Genomic DNA, 13,616 nt, shown 5'->3' with positions numbered 1-13,616 from the left:
CTGGAAAGCACTTTGTTGATGTCTTTTTATAATTGCTCAGTTTTCAGTTGAAATATCTTCTCCTCAGGGATGTCTTCCTACAATCACAATATCCAAAATTATACCAATTATTTTCTCTTTGTCTCTACAAAGATAAAGAGAAGTCCATCTCTAAATTTTATGTTTATTTTTCTGTAAACATAAGAGCAAGATATACTTTTTGCTCACTGATAAATCCATTGATTTTTAAAACGTTTTTACAGTCTGCATATTATGTATTTGCTATCAATATGTTTATAAAACTTGTTTCTACAATTATATATTTTGGCTTTGCTTATTTGTGTTTTCATATAAGGCAATGTCCTGGAGTCCTAAGGTTTGAGGGAGGCACATCTCATATATGAGCTTGAAAACTCAATTATCTCACTTATGAAACACAAAATCACCTCATCTTTTAATTGTCTATTTATGCCAATGATTTTATCTTTTGAAATTGATTTGATTCTCAGGATCTATGAATGAACCTCCTAACTGATTTTTTTGGTTTCACTTGCCCTTACAAAAGTTATTTTCTGCCCAATAGCAACAATCTCCTTTGAGAAAAGAAGCAAATAGCAGCTAGTAGCTCTCTCATTCTCTCAGTTACCCCAACCCCACAGCACTTACTACAGAGTGTGATTTGGCCCCCACAAACTTGTTGACAATATACTTATTGCAATCAAGATACAGAGACCTATTTTCTAATTACAAAAAAAGAATAAGTTTATTCTAATATTGGGAGATTTCCAATTGCCCTTTCCCTTGTCTAAAATTATTTTCTTCTGCATCTTTATGTGGCAAGCTTCTTCTCATCATTTAGTTTTAGCTGAAATAATCATATCTTCTTTTATGTCCTCTCTGAAATCCTTTCCAAAATAAAATGTGCTCCATTTTGAGAAACACCCTCTGTCAAAATCCTCTTTATGTTTTACTGTTTACAATTATATTTACTTGAATTTGCCATTGCCCATTTAGAAGGTGCACCTTGCTCTCCTTATTTCCTATTATATTCCCAGTAGAGGCAATATTGTATTAGAGGTCTCACTAAATATTTGGTGAATGCTTTTTTTTTCTTCTTGGATAACCTGAATAAAAACACTAACTTTATTTTTAAGTACATATTTATGTAAGTTCACTTTATTTCACTAGAAATAAATGCCAAGAAGGAATAAAGTATCATCATGCAGGTAAGCCAAGTAATTTATGATTTCAATATTTTGAATTATCCTAGAATGGTTTTTTATTCAGTAAAAGGTTATTAAACATTTTCTTCAAATAAAGTCTAATTCTAAAGTAGACAGAACTCATTTATTGAAGCTGTAAATATGAATGTCAGTTAATATAGTTAATTATGACTGAAGGTGAGTTATTGCCCCACCATCTGTTCTTAGCACCTCACCTCTCACTTATTGGAGGCTCAGAATAGGGGACAGAATTTGGGAAATTCTGACCCAGGAGATTGTTTCTGGAACTTTTCTCAGACAAAATGATATAACACAATAAAACATATTATAACAGGCCTATTTAATTTGTTGTTCCTTTTAATCTTCCTGTTTTTTTTTTAATTAGGAGTCAAAGTGATGATTATATGATATTTTTAAGCCATATATGTAGGCAAAAAGATTAAGTTGTTGATTAATAATCTTTAAGCTCTGGTTTTCCTGTAGCTCACGAATTTGATAGTTAAATGCAAGATCTTATTTTGGCCATTGTCTCATTTTGAAATGGTCAATTTTATTCTTGGAGGACTGGACTTAAACTGTGTATATATATCAGGAACCCACAGAATGTTTGGTGTTTTTCTGTTCCTGCCTGGGAGAAGAGGGAGAAGAGAATACATAGTTGTGTTTGTTAGTATATGGGTATAGTAAATATAGCTTCCTTAAACTGGGAAGTAGAGGGGAGTGGTGAGAGATCTCAGAAAGGGAGCTCAGGATAAAAGATCTGAAATACTAGCTTTCCTGGGACTTTGAATTTAATTTGTGGCTACCGTACCTGATGGTGAATACAGCCATGTGGTAGAGGGTGACTGAAGAGAGTGACCTGTGTTTGGACTGGGAAGCAGGAAGAATGTTTTGGAAATAATCTTTATATTTCTGCTACATTACCAAGAAAAAAACGGTAGATTATATTTATGAGAAAATGTCTGCAGGAATTGAAGAAAAAGATAAAAAGAGCTTTAAAGCATCTGAACATCAAGTTATGTAAAGGGAGGCATTACTATACTCTTATATAATCTACTTTAGTGAAGAAACACTTATTTTTAACAAACTGTATTCTTCAATAATGGGGATATAATAATTACAATGTGGCAACATCTACAGGTCTCATATCTGAATATTTTAAAAGTGCATATTCTTTATTAGCTAGGCTATTTATTTGTTTGCCATAGCAAACAACAAACAACAGTGCCTTAAATAAGAGAAAACCCTCATTTTCTCAATTAGACAAAAGTTGAAGCTGATTGGTGGCCCACAGAATAGGGCACCTGAACTACTAGAGGTCACACAGGTACACAGTCTCCTTCTACCTTCTTGCTTCCTCATCCTCATCTGCAAGGCCAAGGCTGGCCCATTAGCATCCCTTCTCATACTAATGATTATGAAGGAGGAGGAGAAAAAAGCTTCTCCTGAGGAATGTGATTGAGAAATTTTACATATCATTTTCCCTCACATCTCACTGAGTAGCACTAAATTACACATTAAGTCTTTCCTGCAAGAGGGACTGAAAAATGTTTTCCTAGCTAGGTAGCACCAAACACAGCATAATTTGTTCTTCCTTCACTAATGAAAAGAGAAAAAATGAATATTGAGTAAAACTACAAATCTCTGTGCTAGTTCCTTGAAATTTTTAAAAAAGTGAGGCCTGTGAAATTATTTGGTATATTTAACCTAATTAAACAAAGGAAGAAAGACACAGAAATGCATACTACTATTCTAAGGAATATAATTTTAAAATTACTAAAAAATCTTCTTTTAAAAAAATCTGGCGTTTGCCAATGAATTTTTTATTCCTAAATACTTATTAAATATGATATAGTGTCCCATACTGCTATTAAACTTATTTGTAGTTCAATTTTATAAATAATGGAAATAAATGGCAAAAATGTAGTTAGCTGGCCAAAAAGCAAGTAAGATTCTGAGACAGAATGATATCTAGGATACCAGTATGTAATCTCTTTATTTTTAGGTTACTTCAGACAACAAAACTCCCAATTATCTTTGTAGCAAGTTATATTTGTGAATCTATAAGGATTCTGACTTTTAAAATGGTTTTTATAAAACATACAAAATCAAAAGAAAAACTAATAATACACACTAAAATATTTCAGGTAGAATCTTTTTTTAACGCTGATGTGATGCAAATATTTGAGAGTTAATTTTGAAAATGCAAGAAAAGTAATCAAGATTAATCAACAACATTAATTTTTCAACAGATGAGGAATAATATCTGTTATAGTTGGAATAAAATGAGGATGAATGTACAGATACATTTCTCCATTTGTATTTTATTTTTATTTTATTTTTTAAATAAAAAATTAAAAATAGTATGTTTATGCCTTTCCTTTTGTCTTTTATCCAGGAATATGTACAAATGTCACCTCCATTTCACATTCAATAGAAAAGTGGCTAAAGGTAGTAAAAAATGCATCACACGCTGGGGTCTTTGGTGGGGGCTATGGGAGGGACAGCAGAGGATGGGGAGTTTGGAGGGGATAACAAGGAAAAAAATGCCAGATATAGGTGACGAGGGTTGAAGGCAGCAAAACACCTTGCCATGCATGTACCTATGCAACAACCCTGCATGATCTGCACATGTACCCCAAAACCTAAAGTACAATAAAAAAGTGCAACAAAAGCCAAAATAGACAAATGAGACCCAATTAAATTCCAGAGCTTCTGCACAGCAAAAGAAACAATCATTAGAGTGAACTAGCAACCAATAGAATGGGAAAAAAGTTTTACAACCTACCCATCTGACAAAGGGCTAATATCCAGAATCTACAAAGAACTAAAACAGATTTACAAGAAAAAAACAAACAAACCAATCCAAAAGTGGGTGAAGGATATGAATAGACACTTTTCAAAAGAAGACATATATGAGGCCAACAAACATATGAAAACATGCTCATCATTACTGATTATTAGAAATTATTACTCAAATCAAAATCACATTGAGATACCATCTCATGCCAAAGTTAGAATGGTGATCATTAAAAAATCTGGAGACAACAGATGCTGGAGGGGAGTGGATGAGTGGATGTGGAGAAATATGAGCACTTTTACACTGTTGGTGGGGGTGTAAGTTAGCTCAACTATTGTGGAAGGCAGTGTAGCAATTCCTCAAGGACCAAGAAATAGAAATTCCATTTGACCCAGCAATCCCATTTCTGGGTATATATTCAAAGATTATAAATCATTCTATTATAAAGACACATGCACAAGTATGTTCATAGTGGCATTGTTTACAATAGCAAAGACCTGGAACCAACCCAAATGTCCATCGATGATAGTCTGGACAAGGAAAATGCGGCATATATACACCATGGAATACTATGCAGCCTTAAAAAACCAACAGTTTGTGTCCTTTGTAGGGACATGGATGAATCTGGAAACCATAATTCTCAGCAAACTGACACAAGAATAGAAAATCAAACACTGCATGTTCTCACTCACAGACAGGTGTTGAACAATGAGACCACATGGACACAGGGAGGGAAGCATCACATACTGGGGTCTGTTGGGGAGACTAAGGGAGGGACAGCAGGGGGTCAAGAGGTTGGGGAGGGATAGATAACATGGGGAGAAATGTCAGATAGACGTGACAGGGGGATGAAGGCAGCAAACCACCTTGCCATGTATTTACCTATGCAACAATCCTGCATGATCTGCACATGTACCCCAGAACCTAAAGTACAAAAAAAGAAAAAAAATTGTTTTCTCCACTTCAGCTCTCTTTTGCTCTTGCACACACTTTATTTTGCTGTATTCAGAAATAAAAGCATTCTCCTGTGCTCTCTAGTCCATTGCATTAAGTTTTTTTAAACACATTACTACTTACATATTTCTTTATTTTCTGCCTTTCTATCCACAAACAAATGAAAGTACCATGAGAACAAGAACTTGATGTATTTATTCTCTAAGCATACTCACATCAAAAAGTTTCTTTTGCATTTAACTGCTTGATATTTACTTGCTGAATAAATAAATAAAAATAAATAAAGTTTATTCTTTTCTATTGTTGAGGTAAATAATAGATTTAACTAATATTAAAATGACAAAGGTTATTAGCAATCATTTCGTCACATTGCAAATGCCATACAAGTAAATGCATTATTAGGAAAGTGAAGGAAATTGCTAATATTATGTTTTAGTGGGTTTTAATGATGAATAGTTTAATAATTTTAGTGTATTTTCCAAATGACCTTGAAGTTAAATTCTCAGTTCTAATTAAATGAGATTTTTCTCCAATTTTGCTTATAAATCACATTTCAAATCCCGAATTCATATGAATATTAAAAGTAAGAATATATTTGTGTAATATGTAAGTATTCTATCATCGTGATTTTCATTAAATTTGATCTAGCTGTCAATTATCTCTTTCAGTTTATATTTATTCGAAATATTTGTATTTAGATTTCTTTTTTTTTTATAAAATATTGAATAAATTTCCATGATATTATCCAATTTTTAAACAGGGAATACGAAATAAGTTGTATGTTTTATCTCAGTAGAAATCTGGAATATAAAAATTAAGTTTTTTTTGTTGTTGTTTTTTGAATTTTACTGAATTTCGGTCAGCTTGGATGTAGCAACTGTTGGTTGACCTGAATAAAGCAAACCTCTCAACAAGTTGATTTAAGTCTGCTGTTACCAAAGATTCTAAAATATATGCTATTTTAGACAACCATCTGGCCCTCTAAATTCAAAACTTTACTTGACTGCAGTCCTAGGAAACAGATTTTTTGTTTCTAATTAAATCATGTTTTACTCTGTTGTATATAAAACTTGCAATCTGGCAAGTACATTTTGCTTTCAGCTTCTGTGATTTTTTTTTTTTTTTTTTTTTTTTCCTGAATCTTACCTGAAGGAAGCACCCAGAACACTTAGTAGGAAGTCAATCATAATAAATATCAGGGCTTGGATTTCTCAGAGTGTAGGAAGGAAGGAAGGAAGGAAGGAAGGAAGGAAGGAAGGAAGGAAGGAGGGAAGGACGGAAGGAGGGAAGGAGGGAAGGAGGGAAGGAGGGAAGGAGGGAAGGAGAGAGGGAGGGAGGCATGGAGGGAGTAATGGAAGGAGGGATGAAGGGAGAGAGGAAGGTAGGGAGAGAGAAAGGAAGGAAGGAAGGAAGGAAGAAAAGGGAAGGAAGGAAGGAAGGAAGGAAGGAAGGAAGGAAGGAAGGAAGGAAGGAAGGAAGGAAGGAAGGAAAAGAAAAATTAGTTTCAGAAGAAAAGGATTCATTATAGTGTACTGTAACCATCTTTTTTAGTCAGTGGCAAATTCTCTACTGAAATTTGAAAGATGACTAACTCAAGATTTCTGTACATTATTGATGCTGTCATACCACCTTTTTGGGTTTCTAATCACATGAAATTTCATTCAGTGAAGGTTTTTGGAAATGCTGATATTTTTGTTACTCTCTCAAGGTGAAGGACGATTCTTTTCAGTACTGAAGAGATAACTGGAGGCTGCTAAGCAATAATGGCTCTGCGATAGGAGACAAACCATATTATGATGGCAATGTTATTCTTCAGTGGTGACTTCTATTAATGCTTCCAGTAAAACACTTGGAATGTTACTTTGAAGGCTTTCATGTATTCCAAAATTATTTATGAAGTGCATATTATGGCATGCCATGTATCAGAAATTAGAGATAAAGAGTTAAATCACATTGACACAGTATTTGTTCTCAGACAAGAGTCTATTTAATGAAAGAGCAGTTTCTGGCTCAACTTTCAAATTCAGTGTATTATTCCATTTTTACACTGCTATAAAGAACTACCTAAGAATGAATAATTTATAAAGAAAAAAGGTTTAATTGACTCACAATTCCACATGGCTAGGGAAGCCTCAGGAAACTTAGAATCATGGTGGAAGGCAAAGGGAAAGCAAGGACCTTCTTCACATGGTGGCAGGAGCAAGGAGAAAATGAAGGAGGAAGGGACCTTTATAAAACCATCAGATCAACGTGAGTTAACTGACTATCATAAGCACGTCATGGGTAAAACCACCCCCGTTATCCAATCACCTCCCTCCCTTGACATGTAGAGATTACAACTCAAGATGAGATTTGGGTGGGGACACACAGCCTAACTATATCATTCTGTCCCTGGTTCCTCCCAAATCACACTCCACTTTCACATTTCAAAACCAGTCATGCCTTCCTAACAGTTCCCCAAAGTCTTAATTCATTTCAGCATTAACCCAAAAGTCCAATTCCAAAATCTCATCGAAGACAAGGAAAGTCCTTTTTGCCTAGGAGCCTGTAAAATCAAAAGCAAGTTAGTTACTTTTGAAATTAAATGAGGGTAAGCATTGGATAAATGTTCCCATTTCAAATGGAAGAAATTGACCAGAATTGTGGGGCTACAGGTCACAGGCAAGTCTAAAATCCAGTGGGATAGTCATTAAATCTTAAAGCTCCTAAATAATCTCCTTTGACTCCAGATTTCATATCCACGTCAAACTGATGGAAGAGTTGGTCTTGGGAAGCTTTGTCCCCGTGGCTTTACAGTGTAAGGACACTCATCCTGGTTGCTTTCACAGGCTGGTGTTAAGCGTCTGTGGTTCTTCCAGGTGTATGGGGATAGCTTTTGGTTGATTTACATTTCTGGGTTTTGGGAGAGAAAACAAGAGAAAAAAGAAGAATATAAAGTAACAAAGTATTTTTAAAATGGGACAATTATAACAGGTATACATACACTAGAAATAATAGAAGAATAATGAAAAAGGGAAAGAGAAAATATTTGAAGGAATAATGACAGAGAACTTTTTAAAGCTAATGATCTAGTGAAACTAGACTTGAAAAACTCAGAGAACACTCAGTATAAATACTATGACATCTAAATTTGGACATATTATATTTGAACTTCAGAAAATAAAATAAAAAATGGAAAAAAAGACAGAGAAACATAAAGCCTTACTTACTACTGAGCATGGATAAAAATTACCTTGGTTTTCTCTTCAGAAGTCATACAAATATGAATATTGCAAACACCAAGATGAAATCGCTTTTGCCAGATGCAGATAAAGAAGTCATGAAAGAGAGAAAGTTCATGCTTATATGTCTGAGATAAGAACTGTTAACAAGAGCTTTCTAAGAATTACACAAGAAACCATTTAGTGTCTTTTGTGCACCTCCTGCTTTGATTAGGTTTATCAGAAGACATTCATTAGGGCTACAATAATTCAGACAAAATGTTTTCAGAAGAAACCCTACCTAAAAATGGTTTCTTCACTAATGAAGGAACAAATAACTCTGACTTTGAACCTCTGAAACTAGCAAAACACGTTTTTAAGAACCTTGTGTAAATTTCTTATTTCTAATAGAAGCTTGCATTTTCCCTTCCCTCACCAAATACATTGGTGACTTGTGATTCCATGCATGCTAGGTTGTAATTCATATTTCTTATTCCCAGGTAAACTCAATATTTTTAGAGATAATTTTATATATTGTCTTTTTTTTCCAGATTGACACAAGCAAGGAAAGAATAAAGTAATATATTTGGTATGTTAAAAATATATACCTACCTAGAATTCTGTACTCAGGAAAAGTGTACTTTAAATTAGAGAGAGAAATAAAGATTGACTCAGACAAATAAAAATTGAACAAATGTATTGCTACTTAACAGGTCTTGTAAGGAATGTTAAAAGAAGTAATTTTGAGAAAACTCAACTCATTTCTATGCAAATAACAGAACAGTATTAAATAAGGAATACATATTGGTACAATAAAATATTTTATTTTTCTCCTTAATTGATTTATTAAACAAAAAGTTGTTCAAAGTAATAAGGACAGCAATGCATTTAGTATTTTTAGCTCATAAATACATAAAATGAATGGTAATAATGTAAGGAATAAGAGGGAGGAATGAGGAATACTTTGTAATATTATGCTTGTACTTCCTGGGAAATGGTATGCTGTTATTTAAAAAATGGTTTTGATTAATTGTAAATATATATTGCAAATGCTAGGGCAACCCATAAAAAGGTAAAATAGAAGTGTAATTAATGTATTAAAAAAAGAATAAGTAAAATAATACAAACTAAATCAAAATCAATGAAAGCAGAAAAAGAATGGAAGACAAAAATAATAAAAGGCAAGGAATACAACAAAAACAAATTATACATATTAATCTAAGAATATCAATAATCACTTTAAATGTCAATGGATTAAGTATGCCAATTAAAAACATAGACTGTCAGATTAATTTAAAGAGCAGAAATTACCCAACTCTATATAATCTGCAGGAAATCCACTTTAAATCTAAAGACACATTAATTTTTAAAGAGATAGAAAAAGATATACCATGAGAACACTAATCAAGAGAAAGCTGAATTAGCTATATTGATTTTATACAAAGCTGATTTTATAATGAGAAAAACTATCAGGGTTGAAGAGGAGAATTATATAATGATATAGGAGTCAATTTATGATTTTTTTCCATGTATGCACCTCATAACAGTGTTAATATACATAAGACAAAAACTGATAAAACTGAATATTGAAATAGATAAATCTACAACGACAGCTTGTTAAATAGGTTGGCTAAACGTGCCTCCTTACATAGTTTAAGTTTGGCCTAAAGCTTTTTCTGCACATGGTGAACTATAACAGGTGGAGATATAAACAAACCATAGCTACATTTGTGCCAATCACCAATTCTGGGCAAATCAAATGTAGACAACTGTTTGAACCCTGTCAAGCTGTAACCAATCTACCTGTTTCTGTGGCTCACTTCCATTTTCTATATGTCACTTTCCATTTTTTATCCATAAATCTTCCACCATGTGGCTGTGCTGGAATATTTGAGCCTACTCTGGCTTGGAAGGCTGCTAGATTCATGAATCATTTTTTTCTCAGTTAAACATCTTTAAATTTAATTTGGCTGATCTTTTTGTTTTATCAATCTGGTGTCTTCAACAGTATTCTATCAGTAACGGACAGTTCCAGCAGTTAGAAAATCAATAAGGACATGGTTGAACTGAATGGCACCATCAATCAAATAGCTCTAATTGACATCTATAGAATACACAAGCCTGTCAGAACACATTTTCCTCAATCTCACAAGAAATATTCACTAAGACAGATTACATTTGGGTCCATAAAACGCAACTTAACACATTTAAAAGAACAGAAATCGTACAAAATATTATCTCAGACACAATGAAAAGAAACAAGCAGTAACAGAATTAGCTTAAAAATTCCAAATACTTAAAAATTAAACAACATACTTCCAAATAACATATGGATTAAAATAAATTTCAAGAGAAATGTAAAAATATTTGGACTAAAGGAAATTAAATGTATAACTTAAAATTTGTGACATGAAATCATCTTTGGAATCTAGAAAAGTAAAAGCAAATTAAGCAAAAAGTTAGCAGAAATAGAAATAAAAATGAGAGCAGAAACAAATGAAATCAAAACGAGAAATATCAACAAAATCAACAGGTCAAAATATCAGTAAAATAGAGAATAAGCTAATTAGGCTAAATACTAGGTAATATATTAAAAAGTGTTACCAATTTTAAAAGAAAAGTAAAGAAGTTAGTGTGTTTATAGATAATGAGAGGGTGAATCAAGATCCAGGTCATGTACTCCCTTGTAGGAAATGTAAAGGAGTTTGCATTCTGTAAGTGAACTGGAAAGACTCTTGAAAATTTTAAGTGATGACATCATTTGCTTTAAATATTTTTACAATCTTTCTAACTATGGCTTAAAATGATTGAAGAATATCCAGTTGGATGACATTTTAGGCTTCTATAAATAAAGTTGCTATAAACATTTGTGCACATGTTTTTGTGTGGTCTTTTGTTTTCAATTGTGTTGGGTATATACTAGAAGGGAAATTGTTGAGTTTTATGATAGCTCCGTATATAAACTTTGGGGAACTGACAATTGTTTTCCAAAGCAGTTGTACAAATTTTACATGTCTGCTGGAAGTATAAGAGGGTCTTTATTTATCTACATTCTCCTCAACACTTGGTATTATTTGATTTTTCAATTCTAGTAGGTGTGAGTTGGTATCTTGTGGTTTTGGATTTGCATTTCCCTGGTGACTAATTGCTTATCGCCAAACATGAAATGTTTTAGAGTACGTTTATTTCTTTAATTTAACTCAGAGCGATCTTACCCAAGTTTTATGTGTTCCAAATAAAATCAATTTCCTCAGAAAATTCTTCATAGTGCTATGTTTACATGGCATGGCTGAGGTCCCAGCCATGGGACCTCTCTTTCTCTGTTTGAAATTATAATTGTTCCTTGTTGGAATAGAACTTCTGCAACACAGAGCTAAGGTAGATGAGAAATGCTGGTAGCCTGCCCCTCTGGTGAGATACTGTACCCCTTGACAGGGAACCTGGGGAAAGGAACACTATCTCCTTGATCTTATCCACCCAGTGCAAAGCTCTGGCCCATGCTGGCTTAGGGAGGTAACAAAGGAAGCTGGCCATATCTCAAGTACTATGGACTACTTCCGTTCTTATAGAGATTTAGGTTTTCTAGATTTTTTCCCCCTTGTATTGTTTTAGGAAAACTTTCAGAGACTTTACATGTTTTCTTTGTTTTTCTACTTCTTACAAATTTTAGTTGTTTCAATAACAAGCAACTGCACAATGAAACAAACTTGAACAACTACGCCAGAAGTCATCTTCCAAATTTGAATTTCTTTCCTCCACAAAAGAATAAATGTTTAAGATGATTAAAAATACTTAAAGCTGCTAAAATCTATGTCAGACACATCTGTTAACTGTATGTGATTATTATTTTTTATTTTATTTATTTATTTACTTATTATTGAGATGGAGTCTCTCTCTGCTTCCCAGGCTGGAGTGCAGTGGCGTGATCTCAGCTCACTGCAACCTCCGCCTCCTAAAAATTATTGAATGCATATATTAGAAAGGAAGAAATATCTGAAATCAATAATCAAAGCTTCTATTTTAGGGTTCTAGCACCCAAATATATTGGTAAACAGTTATATCCTCTAGCCTAGCTTGGAAGAAAGGGCAACGTGAAGCAGCCAGAAAAGGACTTTATAACTTTACCTGCTACATTTAAACCTGAGACAGTTGCAGAGATGAAAGAGAAAGAAAAAAATCTCTGAAGATATTACAAATTAAATGAGGGTAACTAAGCTATTATTTTCATACCACATTCAGGTTTTAGCCTGTTTGTGTTGTTGCTGTTATTTGTTATTTTAGCCCTGTTTCAAACTTTTAAAACCCAGTCAAATCTCATCACATACATTCTTTTTTCAATGGATTTCACATTAAATTCTTATTTGTTGCAAGTTTCCATGCAATGGTTAAAAATAAAGCTGCCCACCAGTGCTCTGAGATGGGGAGCAGAAACTGAATGGTTTTTCACAGGAGGGTTATAGTGAAAAAGCAGCAACAATTACTGAAAAACTACTCCTCTCAGCTTTATAAAATAACTACAACTGTGTTAAAGGTCAACTTTTCTAATAAAAATTTATAAAAATGTTACAAGTTCATTATTTGCAATATAAATTATCTTCCTTAAATATCTCTGTTAAGGGTTTCAAAATGCGTCATTTTTTCTAACAAAAACTCTCCAAAAATGTAATTATGCTCATTTATACACTTAGACTGTGATTTGAAAGTCATTTTATTTTTCTTAAGAGCATTACATATATTTTAACTTAAAGTTAATTGTTAAATAATGTGGAATAATAAAAATGTATATATGATTATAGTGGTCATATATAAAACTTGAGAAATGTTTGAAATGGAAGAGAAAATTTTTTCATAGAAGATTTGAAATGAATTTCAACTTTGAAAGTATTATCAAGCTATACTGCTGGGACTGAAGATATAAATATTTTAATGTTTAGGATGACAATAGGATAAAAGTGGTCTCAAACTTCAGAAACAATCAGGAAGTTTAAAGAATTAGATGCTAATTTTTGCTTATAAAAATGACTAGGATGGCTCCTTTTTTAGATTAATCTTTTAAAAAGACCTATGCTACATAAAAACTTTAGAAAATGTATAATAAATAATTGATTCTTCAGTCCAGCTTGTCAAATGCAATGTAAAAATGAATACCTATAAAAATAAGCTAAATACCATGCAAAAATTATGAAACTGAAATAAAATTTTAACGGAAATATTAGCAATTTACAACACTGCTGGCAAAGAGTAAGAAGCAATAAATCGGTATATGTTACACTTATTAAGGTTTAGCTAATCTCTTGTGGTAAATAGTTGGTGATTAAAATGATGAAACAATAAACAGATAATCTTTAATTGGGGAAAAATTATAGAGGGCTGTGGGTAAGAGCTTTGCTACATTTGTGTTGATGATGATACTTATAAGATTCTGTTGCATATATTTATTCCCAATTCTAATTTATAATT

At 32.8% G+C, this 13,616-nt stretch overlaps 1 non-coding gene across 1 annotated transcript; it reads right to left on the bottom strand.

Moving 5' to 3' along the window:
- Window positions 1-323: 323 nt before the first annotated feature.
- LOC119471451 lies at window positions 324-425 on the bottom strand. The gene has a single exon (XR_005200503.1). It is a non-coding gene; the product is annotated as a small nucleolar RNA U13 (small nucleolar RNA).
- Window positions 426-13,616: the final 13,191 nt, after the last annotated feature.

This window comes from Cebus imitator, unplaced genomic scaffold (assembly GCF_001604975.1).
Source record: "Cebus imitator isolate Cc_AM_T3 unplaced genomic scaffold, Cebus_imitator-1.0 Scaffold61, whole genome shotgun sequence".
NCBI classification, from domain to species: domain Eukaryota; kingdom Metazoa; phylum Chordata; class Mammalia; order Primates; family Cebidae; genus Cebus; species Cebus imitator.
This window is presented reverse-complemented; position numbering and strand designations above follow the sequence as displayed.